This window comes from Ictalurus furcatus, chromosome 7 (genome assembly GCF_023375685.1).
Source record: "Ictalurus furcatus strain D&B chromosome 7, Billie_1.0, whole genome shotgun sequence".
NCBI lineage: Eukaryota > Metazoa > Chordata > Actinopteri > Siluriformes > Ictaluridae > Ictalurus > Ictalurus furcatus.
The window spans coordinates 46,849-67,710 of NC_071261.1; the positions used below are offsets into that span (position 1 = coordinate 46,849).

At 44.9% G+C, this 20,862-nt stretch overlaps 4 non-coding genes across 4 annotated transcripts; all 4 read left to right on the forward strand.

The window, feature by feature from the left end:
- The first annotated feature begins 2,418 nt into the window (after positions 1–2,418).
- On the forward strand, positions 2,419–2,490 carry trnad-guc (transfer RNA aspartic acid (anticodon GUC)). The gene has a single exon. It is a non-coding gene; the product is annotated as a tRNA-Asp (tRNA).
- A 1,338-nt stretch (positions 2,491–3,828) lies between these two features.
- trnad-guc (transfer RNA aspartic acid (anticodon GUC)) lies at positions 3,829–3,900 on the forward strand. Its single transcript has one exon. It is a non-coding gene; the product is annotated as a tRNA-Asp (tRNA).
- Positions 3,901–6,304: 2,404 nt separating this feature from the next.
- Positions 6,305–6,376, forward strand: trnad-guc (transfer RNA aspartic acid (anticodon GUC)). Its single transcript has one exon. It is a non-coding gene; the product is annotated as a tRNA-Asp (tRNA).
- Positions 6,377–8,498: 2,122 nt separating this feature from the next.
- On the forward strand, positions 8,499–8,570 carry trnad-guc (transfer RNA aspartic acid (anticodon GUC)). Its single transcript has one exon. It is a non-coding gene; the product is annotated as a tRNA-Asp (tRNA).
- The last annotated feature ends 12,292 nt before the right edge of the window (positions 8,571–20,862 follow it).

Below are 20,862 nucleotides of genomic sequence, written 5' to 3' on the forward strand. Positions count from 1 at the left end.
ACCTGCGCAAGGAAACCCCGTTGGATTTAGAGTCCGACGCCTAAAAGTCATTTAAGGAAACACTAGGCTATTCTACTGGAGCCGACGGACGTGTTTGTCGGTGTTTGTCGGTGTTAGACCCTTCTTCGACAACAACTTTGCAGTCTCGTTTATGTTCTCAGGTTTCCGCACGTGGACGCCCTCTTCAGTACATTTACTTCAGTCAAGTAATTAGAGCTTTCACTAGTTTACACGAACGCATTCGGACGACTTACTTTAAGTCAAAGCATTTTCCTAGGATAGAAAATTTGTTTTGCACAAGCCTGTTTGGTGAATGCCAAGGTGCTTTCCTGCTCATCTGAATAGAGTTCTCTCTGCATTACGACACAGTTTCATAACAGGCTTCAAGTTGCACAGGTGAAACCCCAGTGTAGTTCAAGTCCAGTGCCCTTTTCTCCATGCAGTCGGCGAGACAGTGCACGCGAGTTGGTTGACACAGTCCGTTGACATGCCTCGAGCAGGCTTGGACTTGCGTAGGGGAGACCCCAGTGCATTCCAAGTCCAGTGCCATTTTCTCCTGGCCATCAGAGGAAGGGAGCATGAGTCAAGACTTAATTGCATTTCCTTGGTTCATTTATGTTCTGATGGTTTATGTTTTGATCGTTTCAATGTGCAAACCTTCTTTACCAGCCGTAACCGCGATGGAGCATGTGACAAGGCTTAAGAGGGACTCCGAGGCTTGGACTTGCTTAGGGGAGACCCCAGTGCATTCCAAGTCCAGTGCCATTTTCTCCTGGCCATCAGAGGAAGGGAGCATGAGTCAAGACTTAATTGCATTTCCTTGGTTCATTTATGTTCTGATGGTTTATGTTTTGATCGTTTCAATGTGCCAACCTTCTTTACCAGCTGTAACCGCGATGGAGCATGAGACAAGGCTTAAGAGGGACTCCGAGGCTCGTATACCTTTTTGGTCGCTCATGGGCTCAACATGCCAAGGTGTCAAGGGTCTTCTCACACACAGGCATTCTCTCCTCGTTAGTATAGTGGACAGTATCTCCGCCTGTCATGCGGAAGACCGGGGTTCGATTCCCCGACGGGGAGCTGGTTTTGCATAAGGCCCGACTGTATGAACGCCACGGCCCTTGTTTGCTCAGCCGAGTGCGATTCTGTCTGCGGTGAGCCATAGTTTCCACGCGACGCATGTGCTCTACGTTTTCTCAGATTTTTCTGCTCTTACCGCACCAGATTAAATCACTCCGCTAATAGACAGCTCTCCCGCTTTATGTGGTTGAAGAAAGCAGGCCTTGCAAGTGGATTCAAAGTTTTGCCAATTAAACACTCTGTATGTGCCACTTGCTTTAAACAAACAGCGGGACACTGAGCACCAGTGACTTGTCACCTACAGCTGACAAAGCTGCAAGCAAAGTTCATACCTGCGCAAGGAAACCCCGTTGGATTTAGAGTCCGACGCCATACAGTGATTTAAGGAAACACTAGGCTATTCTACTGGAGCCGACGGACGTGTTTGTCCGTGTTTGTCCGTGTTAGACCCTTCTCCGACAACAACTTTGCAGTCTCGTTTATGTTCTCAGGTTTCCGCACGTGGACGCCCTCTTCAGTACATTTACTTCAGTCAAGTAATTAGATCCTTCACTAGTTTACACGAACGCTTTCGGACGATTTACTTTAAGTCAAAGCATTTTCCTAGGATAGAAAATTTGTTTTGCACAAGCCTGTTTGGTGAATGCCAAGGTGCTTTCCTGCTCATCTGAATAGAGTTCTCGCTGCATTACGACACAGTTTCATAACAGGCTTCAAGTTGCACAGGTGAAACCCCAGTGTAGTTCAAGTCCAGTGCCCTTTTCTCCATGCAGTCGGCGAGACAGTGCACGCGAGTTGGTTGACACAGTCCGTTGACATGCCTCGAGCAGGCTTGGACTTGCGTAGGGGAGACCCCAGTGCATTCCAAGTCCAGTGCCATTTTCTCCTGGCCATCAGAGGAAGGGAGCATGAGTCAAGACTTAATTGCGTTTCCTTGGTTCATTTATGTTCTGATGGTTTATGTTTTGATCGTTTCAATGTGCAAACCTTCTTTACCAGCCGTAACCGCGATGGAGCATGTGACAAGGCTTAAGAGGGACTCCGAGGCTTGGACTTGCTTAGGGGAGACCCCAGTGCATTCCAAGTCCAGTGCCATTTTCTCCTGGCCATCAGAGGAAGGGAGCATGAGTCAAGACTTAATTGCATTTCCTTGGTTCATTTATGTTCTGATGGTTTATGTTTTGATCGTTTCAATGTGCCAACCTTCTTTACCAGCTGTAACCGCGATGGAGCATGAGACAAGGCTTAAGAGGGACTCCGAGGCTCGTATACCTTTTTGGTCGCTCATGGGCTCAACATGCCAAGGTGTCAAGGGTCTTCTCACACACAGGCATTCTCTCCTCGTTAGTATAGTGGACAGTATCTCCGCCTGTCACGCGGAAGACCGGGGTTCGATTCCCCGACGGGGAGCTGCTTTTGCATAAGGCCCGACTGTATGAAAGCCACGGCCCTTGTTTGCTCAGCCGAGTGCGATTCTGTCTGCGGTGAGCCATAGTTTCCACGCGACGCATGTGCTCTACGTTTTTTCAGATTTTTCTGCTCTTACCGCACCAGATTAAATCACTCCGCTAATAGACAGCTCTCCCGCTTTATGTGGTTGAAGAAAGCAGGCCTTGCAAGTGGATTCAAAGTTTTGCCAATTAAACACTCTGTATGTGCCACTTGCTTTAAACAAACAGCGGGAGACTGAGCACCAGTGACTTGTCACCTACAGCTGACAAAGCTGCAAGCAGGGTTCATACCTGCGCAAGGAAACCCCGTTGGATTTAGAGTCCGACGCCATACAGTGATTTAAGGAAACACTAGGCTATTCTACTGGAGCCGACGGACGTGTTTGTCCGTGTTTGTCCGTGTTAGACCCTTCTCCGACAACAACTTTGCAGTCTCGTTTATGTTCTCAGGTTTCCGCACGTGGACGCCCTCTTCAGTACATTTACTTCAGTCAAGTAATTAGATCCTTCACTAGTTTACACGAACGCTTTCGGACGATTTACTTTAAGTCAAAGCATTTTCCTAGGATAGAAAATTTGTTTTGCACAAGCCTGTTTGGTGAATGCCAAGGTGCTTTCCTGCTCATCTGAATAGAGTTCTCGCTGCATTACGACACAGTTTCATAACAGGCTTCAAGTTGCACAGGTGAAACCCCAGTGTAGTTCAAGTCCAGTGCCCTTTTCTCCATGCAGTCGGCGAGACAGTGCACGCGAGTTGGTTGACACAGTCCGTTGACATGCCTCGAGCAGGCTTGGACTTGCGTAGGGGAGACCCCAGTGCATTCCAAGTCCAGTGCCATTTTCTCCTGGCCATCAGAGGAAGGGAGCATGAGTCAAGACTTAATTGCGTTTCCTTGGTTCATTTATGTTCTGATGGTTTATGTTTTGATCGTTTCAATGTGCAAACCTTCTTTACCAGCCGTAACCGCGATGGAGCATGTGACAAGGCTTAAGAGGGACTCCGAGGCTTGGACTTGCTTAGGGGAGACCCCAGTGCATTCCAAGTCCAGTGCCATTTTCTCCTGGCCATCAGAGGAAGGGAGCATGAGTCAAGACTTAATTGCATTTCCTTGGTTCATTTATGTTCTGATGGTTTATGTTTTGATCGTTTCAATGTGCCAACCTTCTTTACCAGCTGTAACTGCGATGGAGCATGAGACAAGGCTTAAGAGGGACTCCGAGGCTCGTATACCTTTTTGGTCGCTCATGGGCTCAACATGCCAAGGTGTCAAGGGTCTTCTCACACACAGGCATTCTCTCCTCGTTAGTATAGTGGACAGTATCTCCGCCTGTCACGCGGAAGACCGGGGTTCGATTCCCCGACGGGGAGCTGCTTTTGCATAAGGCCCGACTGTATGAAAGCCACGGCCCTTGTTTGCTCAGCCGAGTGCGATTCTGTCTGCGGTGAGCCATAGTTTCCACGCGACGCATGTGCTCTACGTTTTTTTCAGATTTTTCTGCTCTTACCGCACCAGATTAAATCACTCCGCTAATAGACAGCTCTCCCGCTTTATGTGGTTGAAGAAAGCAGGCCTTGCAAGTGGATTCAAAGTTTTGCCAATTAAACACTCTGTATGTGCCACTTGCTTTAAACAAACAGCGGGAGACTGAGCACCAGTGACTTGTCACCTACAGCTGACAAAGCTGCAAGCAGGGTTCATACCTGCGCAAGGAAACCCCGTTGGATTTAGAGTCCGACGCCATACAGTGATTTAAGGAAACACTAGGCTATTCTACTGGAGCCGACGGACGTGTTTGTCCGTGTTTGTCCGTGTTAGACCCTTCTCCGACAACAACTTTGCAGTCTCGTTTATGTTCTCAGGTTTCCGCACGTGGACGCCCTCTTCAGTACATTTACTTCAGTCAAGTAATTAGATCCTTCACTAGTTTACACGAACGCTTTCGGACGATTTACTTTAAGTCAAAGCATTTTCCTAGGATAGAAAATTTGTTTTGCACAAGCCTGTTTGGTGAATGCCAAGGTGCTTTCCTGCTCATCTGAATAGAGTTCTCGCTGCATTACGACACAGTTTCATAACAGGCTTCAAGTTGCACAGGTGAAACCCCAGTGTAGTTCAAGTCCAGTGCCCTTTTCTCCATGCAGTCGGCGAGACAGTGCACGCGAGTTGGTTGACACAGTCCGTTGACATGCCTCGAGCAGGCTTGGACTTGCGTAGGGGAGACCCCAGTGCATTCCAAGTCCAGTGCCATTTTCTCCTGGCCATCAGAGGAAGGGAGCATGAGTCAAGACTTAATTGCATTTCCTTGGTTCATTTATGTTCTGATGGTTTATGTTTTGATCGTTTCAATGTGCAAACCTTCTTTACCAGCCGTAACCGCGATGGAGCATGTGACAAGGCTTAAGAGGGACTCCGAGGCTTGGACTTGCTTAGGGGAGACCCCAGTGCATTCCAAGTCCAGTGCCATTTTCTCCTGGCCATCAGAGGAAGGGAGCATGAGTCAAGACTTAATTGCATTTCCTTGGTTCATTTATGTTCTGATGGTTTATGTTTTGATCGTTTCAATGTGCCAACCTTCTTTACCAGCTGTAACCGCGATGGAGCATGAGACAAGGCTTAAGAGGGACCGGGGTTCGATTCCCCGACGGGGAGCTGGTTTTGCATAAGGCCCGACTGTATGAACGCCACGGCCCTTGTTTGCTCAGCCGAGTGCGATTCTGTCTGCGGTGAGCCATAGTTTCCATGCGACGCATGTGCTCTACGATTTTTCAGATTTTTCTGCTCTTACCGCACCAGATTAAATCACTCCGCTAATAGACAGCTCACCCGCTTTATGTGGTTGAAGAAAGCAGGCCTTGCAAGTGGATTCAAAGTTTTGCCAATTAAACACTCTGTATGTGCCACTTGCTTTAAACAAACAGCGGGACACTGAGCACCAGTGACTTGTCACCTACAGCTGACAAAGCTGCAAGCAGGGTTCATACCTGCGCAAGGAAACCCCGTTGGATTTAGAGTCCGACGCCTAAAAGTCATTTAAGGAAACACTAGGCTATTCTACTGGAGCCGACGGACGTGTTTGTCGGTGTTTGTCGGTGTTAGACCCTTCTTCGACAACAACTTTGCAGTCTCGTTTATGTTCTCAGGTTTCCGCACGTGGACGCCCTCTTCAGTACATTTACTTCAGTCAAGTAATTAGAGCCTTCACTAGTTTACACGAACGCATTCGGACGACTTACTTTAAGTCAAAGCATTTTCCTAGGATAGAAAATTTGTTTTGCACAAGCCTGTTTGGTGAATGCCAAGGTGCTTTCCTGCTCATCTGAATAGAGTTCTCTCTGCATTACGACACAGTTTCATAACAGGCTTCAAGTTGCACAGGTGAAACCCCAGTGTAGTTCAAGTCCAGTGCCCTTTTCTCCATGCAGTCGGCGAGACAGTGCACGCGAGTTGGTTGACACAGTCCGTTGACATGCCTCGAGCAGGCTTGGACTTGCGTAGGGGAGACCCCAGTGCATTCCAAGTCCAGTGCCATTTTCTCCTGGCCATCAGAGGAAGGGAGCATGAGTCAAGACTTAATTGCATTTCCTTGGTTCATTTATGTTCTGATGGTTTATGTTTTGATCGTTTCAATGTGCAAACCTTCTTTACCAGCCGTAACCGCGATGGAGCATGTGACAAGGCTTAAGAGGGACTCCGAGGCTCGCATACCTTTTTGGTCGGTCATGGGCTCAACATGCCAAGGTGTCAAGGGTCTTCTCACACACAGGCATTCTCTCCTCGTTAGTATAGTGGACAGTATCTCCGCCTGTCACGCGGAAGACCGGGGTTCGATTCCCCGACGGGGAGCTGCTTTTGCATAAGGCCCGACTGTACGAAAGCCACGGCCCTTGTTTGCTCAGCCGAGTGCGATTCTGTCTGCGGTGAGCCATAGTTTCCATGCGACGCATGTGCTCTACGTTTTTTCAGATTTTTCTGCTCTTACAGCACCAGATTAAATCACTCCGCTAATAGAAAGCTCTCCCGCTTTATGTGGTTGAAGAAAGCAGGCCTTGCAAGTGGATTCAAAGTTTTGCCAATTAAACACTCTGTATGTGCCACTTGCTTTAAACAAACAGCGGGACACTGAGCACCAGTGACTTGTCACCTACAGCTGACAAAGCTGCAAGCAGGGTTCATACCTGCGCAAGGAAACCCCGTTGGATTTAGAGTCCGACGCCTAAAAGTGATTTAAGGAAACACTAGGCTATTCTACTGGAGCCGACGGACGTGTTTGTCGGTGTTTGTCGGTGTTAGACCCTTCTTCGACAACAACTTTGCAGTCTCGTTTATGTTCTCAGGTTTCCGCACGTGGACGCCCTCTTCAGTACATTTACTTCAGTCAAGTAATTAGAGCCTTCACTAGTTTACACGAACGCATTCGGACGACTTACTTTAAGTCAAAGCATTTTCCTAGGATAGAAAATTTGTTTTGCACAAGCCTGTTTGGTGAATGCCAAGGTGCTTTCCTGCTCATCTGAATAGAGTTCTCTCTGCATTACGACACAGTTTCATAACAGGCTTCAAGTTGCACAGGTGAAACCCCAGTGTAGTTCAAGTCCAGTGCCCTTTTCTCCATGCAGTCGGCGAGACAGTGCACGCGAGTTGGTTGACACAGTCCGTTGACATGCCTCGAGCAGGCTTGGACTTGCTTAGGGGAGACCCCAGTGCATTCCAAGTCCAGTGCCATTTTCTCCTGGCCATCAGAGGAAGGGAGCATGAGTCAAGACTTAATTGCGTTTCCTTGGTTCATTTATGTTCTGATGGTTTATGTTTTGATCGTTTCAATGTGCCAACCTTCTTTACCAGCCGTAACCGCGATGGAGCATGAGACAAGGCTTAAGAGGGACTTTGTTTGCTCAGCCGAGTCCGATTCTGTCTGCGGTGAGCCATAGTTTCCATGCGGCGCATGTGCTTTACGTTTTTTCAGATTTTTCTGCTCTTACCGCACCAGATTAAATCACTCCGCTAATAGACAGCTCTCCCGCTTTATGTGGTTGAAGAAAGCAGGCCTTGCAAGTGGATTCAAAGTTTTGCCAATTAAACACTCTGTATGTGCCACTTGCTTTAAACAAACAGCGGGACACTGAGCACCAGTGACTTGTCACCTACAGCTGACAAAGCTGCAAGCAGGGTTCATACCTGCGCAAGGAAACCCCGTTGGATTTAGAGTCCGACGCCATACAGTGATTTAAGGAAACACTAGGCTATTCTACTGGAGCCGACGGACGTGTTTGTCCGTGTTTGTCGGTGTTAGACCCTTCTTCGACAACAACTTTGCAGTCTCGTTTATGTTCTCAGGTTTCCGCACGTGGACGCCCTCTTCAGTACATTTACTTCAGTCAAGTAATTAGATCCTTCACTAGTTTACACGAACGCTTTCGGACGACTTACTTTAAGTCAAAGCATTTTCCTAGGATAGAAAATTTGTTTTGCACAAGCCTGTTTGGTGAATGCCAAGGTGCTTTCCTGCTCATCTGAATAGAGTTCTCGCTGCATTACGACACAGTTTCATAACAGGCTTCAAGTTGCACAGGTGAAACCCCAGTGTAGTTCAAGTCCAGTGCCCTTTTCTCCATGCAGTCGGCGAGACAGTGCACGCGAGTTGGTTGACACAGTCCGTTGACATGCCTCGAGCAGGCTTGGACTTGCGTAGGGGAGACCCCAGTGCATTCCAAGTCCAGTGCCATTTTCTCCTGGCCATCAGAGGAAGGGAGCATGAGTCAAGACTTAATTGCATTTCCTTGGTTCATTTATGTTCTGATGGTTTATGTTTTGATCGTTTCAATGTGCCAACCTTCTTTACCAGCCGTAACCGCGATGGAGCATGAGACAAGGCTTAAGAGGGACTCCGAGGCTCGTATACCTTTTTGGTCGCTCATGGGCTCAACATGCCAAGGTGTCAAGGGTCTTCTCACACACAGGCATTCTCTCCTCGTTAGTATAGTGGACAGTATCTCCGCCTGTCACGCGGAAGACCGGGGTTCGATTCCCCGACGGGGAGCTGGTTTTGCATAAGGCCCGACTGTATGAAAGCCACGGCCCTTGTTTGCTCAGCCGAGTGCGATTCTGTCTGCGGTGAGCCATAGTTTCCACGCGACGCATGTGCTCTACGTTTTTTCAGATTTTTCTGCTCTTACCGCACCAGATTAAATCACTCCGCTAATAGACAGCTCTCCCGCTCTATGTGGTTGAAGAAAGCAGGCCTTGCAAGTGGATTCAAAGTTTTGCCAATTAAACACTCTGTATGTGCCACTTGCTTTAAACAAACAGCGGGACACTGAGCACCAGTGACTTGTCACCTACAGCTGACAAAGCTGCAAGCAGGGTTCATACCTGCGCAAGGAAACCCCGTTGGATTTAGAGTCCGACGCCTAAAAGTCATTTAAGGAAACACTAGGCTATTCTACTGGAGCCGACGGACGTGTTTGTCGGTGTTTGTCGGTGTTAGACCCTTCTTCGACAACAACTTTGCAGTCTCGTTTATGTTCTCAGGTTTCCGCACGTGGACGCCCTCTTCAGTACATTTACTTCAGTCAAGTAATCAGAGTGTGTTATAGTAAGTTACTGAAAATGTATTGCAAATGAGGACTAAGAGTTTTAAAACTTTTACAAATACAAGCAAGATAAAACATATTTACGAATACACCAGACAAATAATAAAAAAATACAAAGGCTGTACACAATTCCACAATGGTAGAGAGAGAGAGCGAGGAAGAGAGAGAGAGAGAGAGAGAGAGAGAGCAGAACAAATAGAATGAGATTCGTGGACAACAGTATTACACAGTGTTTGTGGCTTTGTAACTATTTATCAAAATCCAAGCTTGTGCTTGGCTTGGAATCAAACATGCCATGCACAGACCTTAAATGCTGTGTTTCACAACAAAGTTATTTTCTCTTTTCAACAATCCACCTCTGCCTCTCAGCCTCATAGAATGGGGACTGCTGAAACTCTGCCCATGCCATCTCTGCATTCATTCCCTGTGCCTGATACAGGGAGAGCACTTTAGAAGTACAGGAAATGTATTTGCCTTCCACTCCAGGGAAACCAGTGTGGATATGAGGGCTATTAGGTCCTTGTTTTAGGGGCTGGTGGCAGAACCTGCACAGACGACCAGAAGGATGCTCCACTAATGATTTCCTCTTGCCTCTCTCTTCAATCACCCTCTTCCTCTCTGCCCCCTTCTGCTTAGAGGCCTCCAGCTCCCGCTGAAAGAAGGGAGTGTCTGCAAAATCTTCAAATGGCATCCTGGGGTTGGTCAGGCCCTCTACAGAGTATGCCTCAAAGACTTTCCTGGAGCAGTAGAAGTATTTAACATCACCAGCCTGATAAAAGAAATGCACTGAGGAGCCATCACCCAGATAACGAGACTTTGGCTGACCACAAGCTAAACAGGATCTAATTAGTTTTTTTGGTGTCTGCTGCTGCTGCTGTTGTTGGAGGGCTGCCTGCTGCTTCTCTAGGATGTCTTTAACCATCTTCTCAACTTTTGCCTGTGTCAGAGGGAAGTCTTCAGGAACACTCTTTGCAGGTGGATTGAACTGAGTGGGTGGCAGTATCGTCACTGGGACACCGATGGTTTCATTGCCTGAGTTAAGACGCTGCCATAACTGTTGTGTCTCCAGGAGCTTTTCTGGGCTGGTGTTGAGAGAGGCATTTGTGGTTTTTTTGTTTTTTTTTTAGCAAGGTGTTTTATGTAACTGTTTATGTGTTGTTTTGTGGTTGAGTGTAGAAGGCTGTTGGGGTCAGTGCAGGCACTCTGTACCATAGCAGCATAATCAGCATCCACCCTTTTAAGAAGATCCTTGCTCCCGTGGTGCTTGGCCAGGAGACCATCAATGGCCTTTCTCATTGGATCCGTCCATCTGTTGTGGTCCAACACAAAGACTCAATGACCTGTCTTTATGGGTCCAATGCGAGCTGCACGGGGAGAAGCAACTATAGGCAGTGGTGGTGTGCTCAGCAGTTCTAGAGGAGATTCACAAAATTACTTAACTAAAGTATTTGAGTCTTTGTGTACATGTATGAGACAGACAGATTACACACATTAGTGCCTGTATGAATAATGCAATTACATGCATCTAACAGAAATTCGTCAGACTTTTGTTCCTTTACTGTCACAGGACTTGGACTGGAAAACTGATGAAAGATGACAGTCTGTGGGCTGGCCTCTGGTTCTGCAGCAAGAGGGGTCTCAGCAGAAGAGGAATCATCCAACCATTCCTGAAATTGAGCAAAATGAGTGTATGCAAGTGAGAAAAAAAATCAATTATGAAGTAATACAAATCTTTTTGTCCATTATCAAATAAAAACCAAGTGTAAAGGAGTACTTCGATGGAATTGAGGATTCAAAGCTAGATGAAGACTCTTCTGGAATCTCCACATCTCCTAAGGCTGACTTCCTGCACTTATGTTTGGCAAAGTCAAGAGGCACTGGTCGACAGCCTGGCTCCACATACCGTAGGCCAAACTGCTCTCCTGTGTCCCTGCTGGATATATGCAAGGCTGGATATTTGGGCTGTCACAGAGGCACCGTTTAAATTCATCATTAACACAGGGTCAAACACTGCAGGTAGGACGACCCCAGGCTGCTTCAGGTCCACCAGCCGCTGATAATTCCAGCGTGCCACCCCAGTCATTCCCTGTGCCTGGAACAGCTCAGGAGAGACACGATTGCCTGTTACCCACTGAGCCTGGTGGAAATGAAACCCCTCCTGCTGTGAGGTGCCTCTGACAGGGATCCAAATGGCAACAGCAGCTCCATCACCCTTTACATGATTGAGCTGTAAGGTTCCCCCGTGTCTGTAGAGGATTCCTTCCTCCACCTCAGGGTCACTCAGGCAGCCTCTAAGGATGTGTACACACTGAATCCAACACACCTTTAGCATTGAGGGTTTAAAAAGGAAGACGTTGTTGGGATCCTTAGCAAGGTGGAAATGTTGAAGCACTTCCCCCACTCTCTGGACCAGCTCTCTGGGATTTGGCACTTTTGTCCTGCAGTGCTGTCTGATGTGCTGCTTGGTGGGATTAGCAGGCACAATACCACAGAATATGTATGCATTTTTCAGTTTCACCAGGTCGCTCTGATCCACTACAGAGAAGGCAGCAGAGAGGGACTGACAGAAGGAGCTATACAGAGGATGGTGCTCCGACACACACTCCCTGGTGAACCGCCGCATACAGTGAAATAAGTCCAATTTAACAGTGATGTTCTCATTGTACTTCAGGCAAGCGGCACATAAATTCTTGAGGTTCTCTGAGGTAACCTCTGCCACGATAGCTTTAGTGGTCCTCCAGGCATCCCACTGCAGGTGCTCATAAGGTGCTGGGTCCATGACTCTGAAAGCGGCACAGCAGTCCCTAAGTACACAAAAGGGAAATAAAAAAATTCAGTTAAATATATTCATTACCTTCGCATACACTATTTGATGTGATGCGTGATGTGATGATACATACCTGTCCACCCACTGGTACTTGGTCTTGGGGATACCAGCAGCACTGTAGCAATTGGCCAGCCCACAGTACATTGACTCTAAGGACCGCTCACTTTCAGATTGCAGCATCACCCAGGACAGGATCATCCAGTTCTCATTCATCACAGCGTAGGATGACATTGTGCCAGATGAGAGAGTCACTTTTCTAGCAACTTTGCATGTGTGATCTGACCTGAACACCTGTCCAAAAGTGCCTTGTAGGACCTGAGTGAGAGCTACCTCCTGCCGCTGATATTCTTGAAGAAGGCACTCCACCAGATAGTGTGCAGTCACAGACACCCCATACCACCCATCAGTGTCCTCATATCCCCCCAAACGGTGCTGGTCCTTCCTCAGTGCCCCAGTGATGGTCCTCTGTCCATACAGCCCTGCTTCAGCATCCCTGGTGTTCTGCACGCTGAGCAGGTAGGCTAGGTGGGCTCTTTCATACTTCAGGTGAAGCACCTCAGACAGCTGGTTGGCCATATCATTTGGTGATTTTCCAGAGCGCCGCAGTTCATCCATCACTGGCAAGATGTTCGTAAAATGCTTTGGTAGCATGTCTAGCCACTGGGGTTTATCAGCGAACCAGTATTTTTTGCATGCTTTACAGCACAGACGAGAGCAAAGGATATAATATTGCCCGCTGGTACCAAGAATCACTCTGGGTCTTCCCACACCAGAGGAAACAACCTGAGGATGTGGACAGCTGTAAAGACAAGGCAGGATGTAATTGTTCCTGAGCCTTTCCATAATACTGTGCTCTGGTTTTCAGATGAAGAATGGATGGAGCTGGAAGTATTTTGGTGATGGCAGGCCTGTGTTGGTTTCTATAAGCTCAGGCTGAGGAGGATAATGCCACAAGGAAACCATGTTCATAAGGTGTCTCATGGGTCATGATCCTGGCCAGAGTCCCATGGCTTCCATCTCTGTTTTCATCAAGATTTTTTTGCTGGAGGGAGCAGTTCCAGCAGTTAATATCTTGGATGTAACTGGATACAGGGGCGTCTGTCTGTGTGGAGGGCACTGGTGCATGTTCAGCAGGTACTGACTTCACAGCAGCTGTTGGAGGTGCTGTAGGTACTGACTGTGCAGCAGCTGTTGGAGGTGCTGTAGGTACTGACTGCGCAGCTAGTGGTGGTACTCTGGGAAGTGATGCAGGGGCTTTACTCTGTGAGGAAGTGCTAGGCACAGAAGGTGGTGGTATGTGAGGGTAGCAGACCACATGTGGTGTTGGCTGTGGCAGAAATGCATGGAACAATAAGTTAAAAAATTAATAAAACATTCATGTAAATGACATGAATGAGATGTCTTTACCTGTCTTTTCTTTTGTTAGATCAGTTAGAATTTACATCAAAAGAATATTTATTTAAAAATTCCATTAATGCAAGTTCAAATAATGTTCACCTATATGATTGAGTTGTACAGATTATTTAAAAACTTAAAATGAGCACAAATTGACCCTAATTTGAAAGTTACTCTTTAAAAACAGGTAAAGCTTTGAGTAGACAATACAAACATGTTAAACAGCATGCATAAAATTCATGAAGTGCACTCACCCTCATCACTGGTATGTTCAACCTTTACCAATAGTTAGTATAACAAAAGAACACAAGTTTTAGAACAGGCAAGAACACTGCCAAAACAATAAAAAAGGTGTGGAAAAGAGTCATGAAGGATAAATCTGTGGGTAATAGGATACTCCTCCAAAACTGATGTGGAAAATAACCTCTTGTTGTGAACAAGACTAGACACCCAGTGGCTGCAGGTAACTCTGAAATATACAATAGAATTTGTTTAGTATAACTCTAGTATGTGCAATTTAATATGCCATAAACAGGTTGAACTAGATAATTCTGGACATAACAGACATGACATTAATGCAGCCTCTTGGTTCACTTACTCTGCTGTGTAGGACTTTTGGGTGGAGACAGACTCAGCATCATCTTCTCCAGTTCCTCATCCTCCTCCATTACTGTGAAATGAAACAAATACATCAGTAGACTGTAAGAATCCATATAAACAAATATAAATGTGGTTTACTCACCTGGATAATCAGAGGAAAGGCAGAAGTGGATGTTGCAAAGGGAGTTGATGGTGAGGGGGAAGGTGTAGCAGAAGGGGCTGTGGTCACCTGTTTTTTTCTGCTTTAAAAGATATTGCTGCAAGCGGTACATTTTACTTCCAGGAACACAGCTCTTCCCCATTATAAAGGCAGCATACCCATCAGCCCTGGTATTCCAGATCTTCCTCCAGGTGTCTTGTGCTCGTGCCCCAAATACAACAACATTGTCATCATCTGACAAAACTGGCACTGGGTCTGGCCTCTCTGAAAGATATCGCTGGAGATCCTCAATTTCCTTAAACCATCTTGAATATTCAAGAAAGGAAAGGAGGCTCTCCTTGCAATGACCATCTGGGTTGAACTGCCCAGCCTGTTCTTCCTCATCAACCTTACTGGACAAGTACAAAGTGTAGCCAATATCATTCTCCACTAGCCACCGGAAGGACTTCCCTTTGTACTTCCCAAACTGAAGAATGTATTCTCCTAACACTTCTTGCTTGTCTGAAACATCCCCTCCCCTCTGTAAAACAATAGAACGGACATTGTTCCTCACCACATCTTCTCTTTGAGGTGTTGACTTGCCTTGCAAAGAAGGATTGTCCTTAATCCTTCTTGCCTCTTCAGATGGGTCCCGACATAAATGACCTGATGGGCCTCTCCTGAAGGACACGTTGATTCTCCTAGGGAAAAAAAATGTTTTTCTTCATGCTAATAGCCTGAATAGTACCCATAGACACGAACAATTGACATAAATAAATATATAAAAGCATATATATGGTTATGCATAATGTTTTGTAAAGTAAAATTATGGTAACTGATTCTTTTAAAATGACTTGACAGGTTTCTGTTAGATTAAAAGATCGATGACCCAACATTTAATTATACAACTATTGAAAAGATACACATCTACTCTAATATATTCTAACCTAATCTAAAATAATTGTGTGATCTGCTCACTTGTTACCAAAAGACTTTATTTTACTGTGTGTTTGATTACTGAACAAACAACAGACACTGAACAGTAGACAATAGAAATTTCACTCGGCATACAAACGTATAATAATAGTCCTGAGTTGACCCTACATATATAGTTACAAACCATTCAAATGATATTCATAATATACCAACGTTTCTTTTGAGTAAATAAGTCATTTTGTCATTTGTAAGTTGCTTTGGATAAAAGCGTCTGCTAAATGAATGAATGTAAATGTAAGTATGCAGTTCACTTTACCTGCCCCCTAATTACGCTTTTTTCTCAGGTAAAACGATGAATGTTAAATCGACGTCTGGAAGAAAAAAAAGACCCAAACTAAAAGAGACGAAAGCCGAAAAAATAAAGCCGATAAAGTATAGTTTATTTGCGAGATCTTAAATATATAGTGATCTGTAGTGATAAAAACCAACCCTCGGAACACCACCATGGATTCAACATGTGGCCAAAAGTATATCACATCCATAGTGTTAAGGACTACCATTGAGAATGAATGGGAAAAGTTAAGGAAAAGTAAGCATAACTATTTTCGGCTCCCGCGCGAAAGGTCCCTGGTTTGAGACCGGGCAGAAACAAGCTGGAAGTTTTGAACTTTGCTTTAATAACTGACCGGTTGTCATCACGGTAGGATCAGGTCCTCCAGGAACAGCCAGAAAGCGAGACCTTGAACAGAGCAGATTTCCTTCTCTTGTGCTTTTGTAGCAAAGCAGATAACATTTGCTTACAAAATGAAAGGGAGTCTCTGGTTTCCCCACAGAAAGTGGAAGCCTGCCTCTTTCGTTGCTCAATAAGACTCTGAACGTGACTGGAAAAGTTCACCTATCAGCAAGATAGGTCTACGCCCGAAAAAGGGTGGGAGCAGTTTCCCTTCCATTGAGCTTTTGTAGTAAGGCAGATAACAGCTGCTTGCAAAATCACAGGCAGTCTCTGCTTTTCCACCGAATGTGGAAGCCTGGCTCTTTCCTTCATCAAGAAGACAAGAGTAACGATGCGCTTGACTCGAGGTTGCAACTTGTAATTCCCCACCTCCAAGCAGGAAAACACAAAGAAAACGCACCCTCAACTTGAAATTGCCATTCGTCAACAGTGGGAAGTATTTTACCCCCTTTTCTGTACTCCATACTTGACAATATCATTATAATATCCTTATAATCCTTATATTATCCTTATAATATCCTAATACTCCTTTTATTATTCTTATAATGTTCTGTTTTCCTTCTGTATGTGTGTGCGTGGCGGCTATCTTTCTCAACTGGGCCTATCAGCCCTCAGTTTTGTATTTGTTGGGATGTTGCAGTGTGTTGCTTCTCCCCAAAAATCAAATCTCGCACTCAGGGGTGGGCGAAAAAACCTCTACAGAGGAAAAATTCCCACCCTGCCAGCACCATGTGCTTGACAGCACCATTATACTTTTCTCGTGCCTGATTGCGTCACACTTTGTTGCACATCACATGTCATATCACAAACATTTTATAACAACCCAAATTGACAGTCTCTGTTGGCAGTATCTCTCTGTATGCTGGTTGTCTTCGGCCCAGGCACTTTACGTACCCTTGGGCCACCCTGGGGAGAGGTTAGGCTAGCACTTACACCCAGGGCATAGGTCATCACATCGTCTTCTCATCCTGGTCTGCCATTGAATTGAGAGTTCTGCGATAATGTCTCTTGAGGGCAGACCCCCCATTGACAGCTTCGTACAGGACCTTCATGTGTTCCCCGCCACCTCGTCATTGGAGGATCCTCGAGCATCCTCGGGGATCGGGGGTCCCATGTTCTTGTAGTCAGCTGCTGCTTCAGCCATTCTCTCGCTGCTCCTGGTCTCCCATCTCTGGGTGAGCACCACCCCCCGTTGAGGCGGTAACGCCTCACCCATAACAATGCACCCAGCTCTATTCCTGTGAATAGATAGCTTCATACATAACAGTTATCTCATACATGCTCTTGGTTCCATCTGCAATTACTCCAGTGGCAGTCCTTCATAAGGAACAGACACAGACATGGGTCGACCCGTAAGCATTTCATACGTTGTTAGATACATATTTCTGTTAGTCTGCATGTGATAGGTCAGTAGTGCAAAAGGTAGAGCATCTACCGAAATATGTTTAGTGTCAGCACAAATTGCGTTAAACTTGAGATGGTATGACAGATCTTGGAACTACCTCTCTGGTCAGAGCAAAAAATTTAATCACTGTTCCAGCAGTCTTCTGATGGCACTGCCTCCCTCCATCTATCACCAAGCGCTTTCTGACATTGTTTTGAGCACAAATATCACACTCAGATTATCATCCATCATTGCCTGTAAGTACAGAGATCATTCCTCTAGCTGTTTTATCTTTCCCCTACCTTCCCCCTCGCACACTGGTTAAAACCATGGGCATCTGAAATACATACAGTGCGAAGTGCAGTAGGTACAATCAGAATTCAATTAACTATTTGCTTGGTATGTTAAAGTGGCGTTCCAACGTTTTATTCTAAAACCTCACTGCATTCAAACAACTCCAAACAGATGACACAATCAATGGGCATAAGCAGAGTCAGTATTTATCTATATATATTAGCAATTCTACCCTTAACCAGTTTGCACTCTGTAGTGATGGCTTTTAATTCAGCCACTTGAGCAGAGCAGGGTGCTCATAATTTTTGTGAAATTTCAGACACAAAATCTTTCAGATGGAACGTCTAAAAATTTCAAATTTAAGTTCAAGGAAATATGAATTTCGGCTAGGCAATCGTGAGTGTTCTCAATGACTGGCTCCACAGAATTAATTAGGCAATACAACACTACAGTTGGTGTATTAGACACACTAATAGGTTTAACAGTTACATTTTGGGTGGCACATCGAATAACTTCATAACCTGTTCTTTCAAAATAGAAATGACCTGGTGTGATGAGTGTAAGATCAATGTGTGAGAGAGCAATTTTCCCAGTGATCTGCACTACGAGAGCAGCTCCAGCCATGGCATGCAAACAGGCTGGCAATCCTTGTGCCACCAAATACAATGTTTTCAATAAATAAACTAAAGACCTGCAAGTGCCCCACACTCCTTAGCCGGGACCCCCCCCAGTGGCGCCCCCTCTCTCAGTCAGTCACATGTAAGAAAAAGTCTTTGTTGTAGTTTGCCAGCCATAGTACAGGTGCAGAGCATAAATCCATTCAATGTCAGGCTTTTCCAAAGAACACCCAGATCTCAGGATTTTGCCATGAAGAGAGCAATCAGTGATCCACTGCAGACCATACTTGATAACGTCCAGGAAGCTTAACATTTGTTGTGCTTTATGGGGCGGAGGATGACCCCAATCATGTCCTGTCGGCCTTGGGAGCGTGCGAGGGAGTCTCTGACCACAGAGGAGTAAACCGCAGGGGAGTCCACAGCCCCTGAAGGAGACGCTCCCAGGTGTACTACTGATCTAGGAATGTTAAGGGGAGTAACGTCCTTGAGCTCTCACATGTAGGTACACTGGAAAAAGAGCTGATCTCAGTTCAACAACAGAAAAATAATAATAATATGTGGAATGGAATAGGTTACAGTAGGGACATCAGGCAGTAATGGAGCTACTGGGATGACTAGTTCATCGATTTTGCAACTTTTGTGTAAAATGCCATCCTCTTCCAGCCTTAAACATTGGTTACTGGGTGTGTTGCATTGCAGAACTTATCACAGTTATCACAGCTTGCTGTAATAATGCTAGACTAAGTGGGCATGTTCCTTCATCCTTTTCTGAGGATGGAGGATATTGTTTACAGGACACAGGATGACTATACTTCACTTTAGCTTAATACAGTGTACATGTTACTTGCCGTGCTTCAACCTTATGTAGCCCATAATGTGCCAGGTATGTTAGCGAGTTCAGGATGAGGGATGCCACCATCACTGTCCAATTTGGAAACTGAAGACAGACAACTGGGAACACACAACTGCAAAACACATCATTAAATGTTCAATTTATGCATCAGATCAAGGCCTATTAAAACGGTGAATATTTATCAAGTGATTTACTGTACTCTGATTTTAATAAAGCAGAAAGCCATTCAAAAACAATTCAAAATGAGGAGTTCAGTTTTTAACATATTAAGACTTCTGATGTTTACAGAGCACTCAAATTGTTTGATATAAACAAATCACAAGGCCCTGTTTGTGTGGAATCTGTTTGTGTGGAATTTGTATTTTTGAATTTAGCAGCTGGTATTATTTCTTCTCCGTTAACTTATCTTGTTGTTCCTTTATTAAATGAGGGAAATCCCACTATATTATATCATTATAGTCCAATCCCAAAGCTCTGTGTCCTATCAAAAATTTTAGAAAGCCTTATCAAGTATGAAAGCCTTATGAAGTAATCTCAACTTATCCAATCAAAGGGACAACACCTCTCACAAAGGGGTCCTCCACTCTCACGTCCAGCCAATCCATCAAATCCGTCACATAGCTCCAGTCTGCTGTCTTTAAAAATACAACCCCAATTGGCAAAGATTCATTCATATCCCTTCCTGAGTTCCTTTCTCAATATCCTTCTGGTGAATTAAAAACAAAACTCCTTTAGTCTAGGACTATTTGTGATGTACACTAACCTAACATGTTAATATCCCATCTGTGTTAATGAGTGATAATCCCAATAATACAGAACTAACAATACAGTAAATGAGGTTGAGTTGAGATCTAGACATGTATTTACAGTTCTCTAGTCTCTTTTATCCCACTAATTTTTATTCAAAACAACCTAAGGAATTTGTTTTTATGTGTACAACAATAGTGTTTAGTTTAAATGGTAGACATGCATGCACCCTCTGTCCCTTTACAACTGTACCACACTCAAAATATCACTCAGACCCTTCATACGTGACACCTTTAATTTTGTTCACTTCATTTTAAATATATCTAATTAGGAGTAATGCGTAAATGTCTTTAGCTTAGTCTAACATAAAATGTATCATCTGTGAGCTTTGTTTCAATTTAACACCCATTTGTTTCCTTGGCTGAGTGCCCATTTGTGAAAGGCATAAGATTCCCTCTATAAATGTATCCATTTCATGTAAACTGTATTTGTATTTGAGGTAGTGTTAAGTCTACTCATGTCACAAACTACATTTCCCATCCTGCACTGCGGTCCACAAACATGGCAGGCTGCCATGGACTGCAACTCCTAGATCACACACCTGCATCCAGTTCACAGCTCAGTCACAGCTACAGTATAAAGACTTTCAATTCACACTCAGATTGTGCAGTATACGCTCCAGTCCTCGTGTTTGTGACCACTGCACTGTATTATTTAAATATTGCAACTCATACATTGTATGACATATCCATAGCACACCGTATAATATATGTATATATTTGTATATTCACAGAACTACTTTATTGTATTCACCAATCTACAGTTCAGAAAAGAAACAAATCACTTCAAACTACACTGTTGCAAAGACACTGTAATTAAACTAACTCACAAACTCACTGCAGTGAGAACCACATCAGCATGACATGTCAGCAAAAGAAACCTTTATGCAACGCTGCCTACTCCAGATACTCGTACTCCATGCAAAACCCGAATTCAACATTAACTATTCACCATCTTATTCTAATGTGAAGGACTCAGATAACACATCTGTAATAGACATAAAACACCTTACAGAAAGTTTGAAAATAAGTGCAGACTACTATTATCATCAAATCGTACTAATTATTCATCACTGGACATAAGCAGCATTTAAAGAGATATATGAAGCAATTATTCATCATTGTGCAACATGAATACCACACGCCAAAAGAACT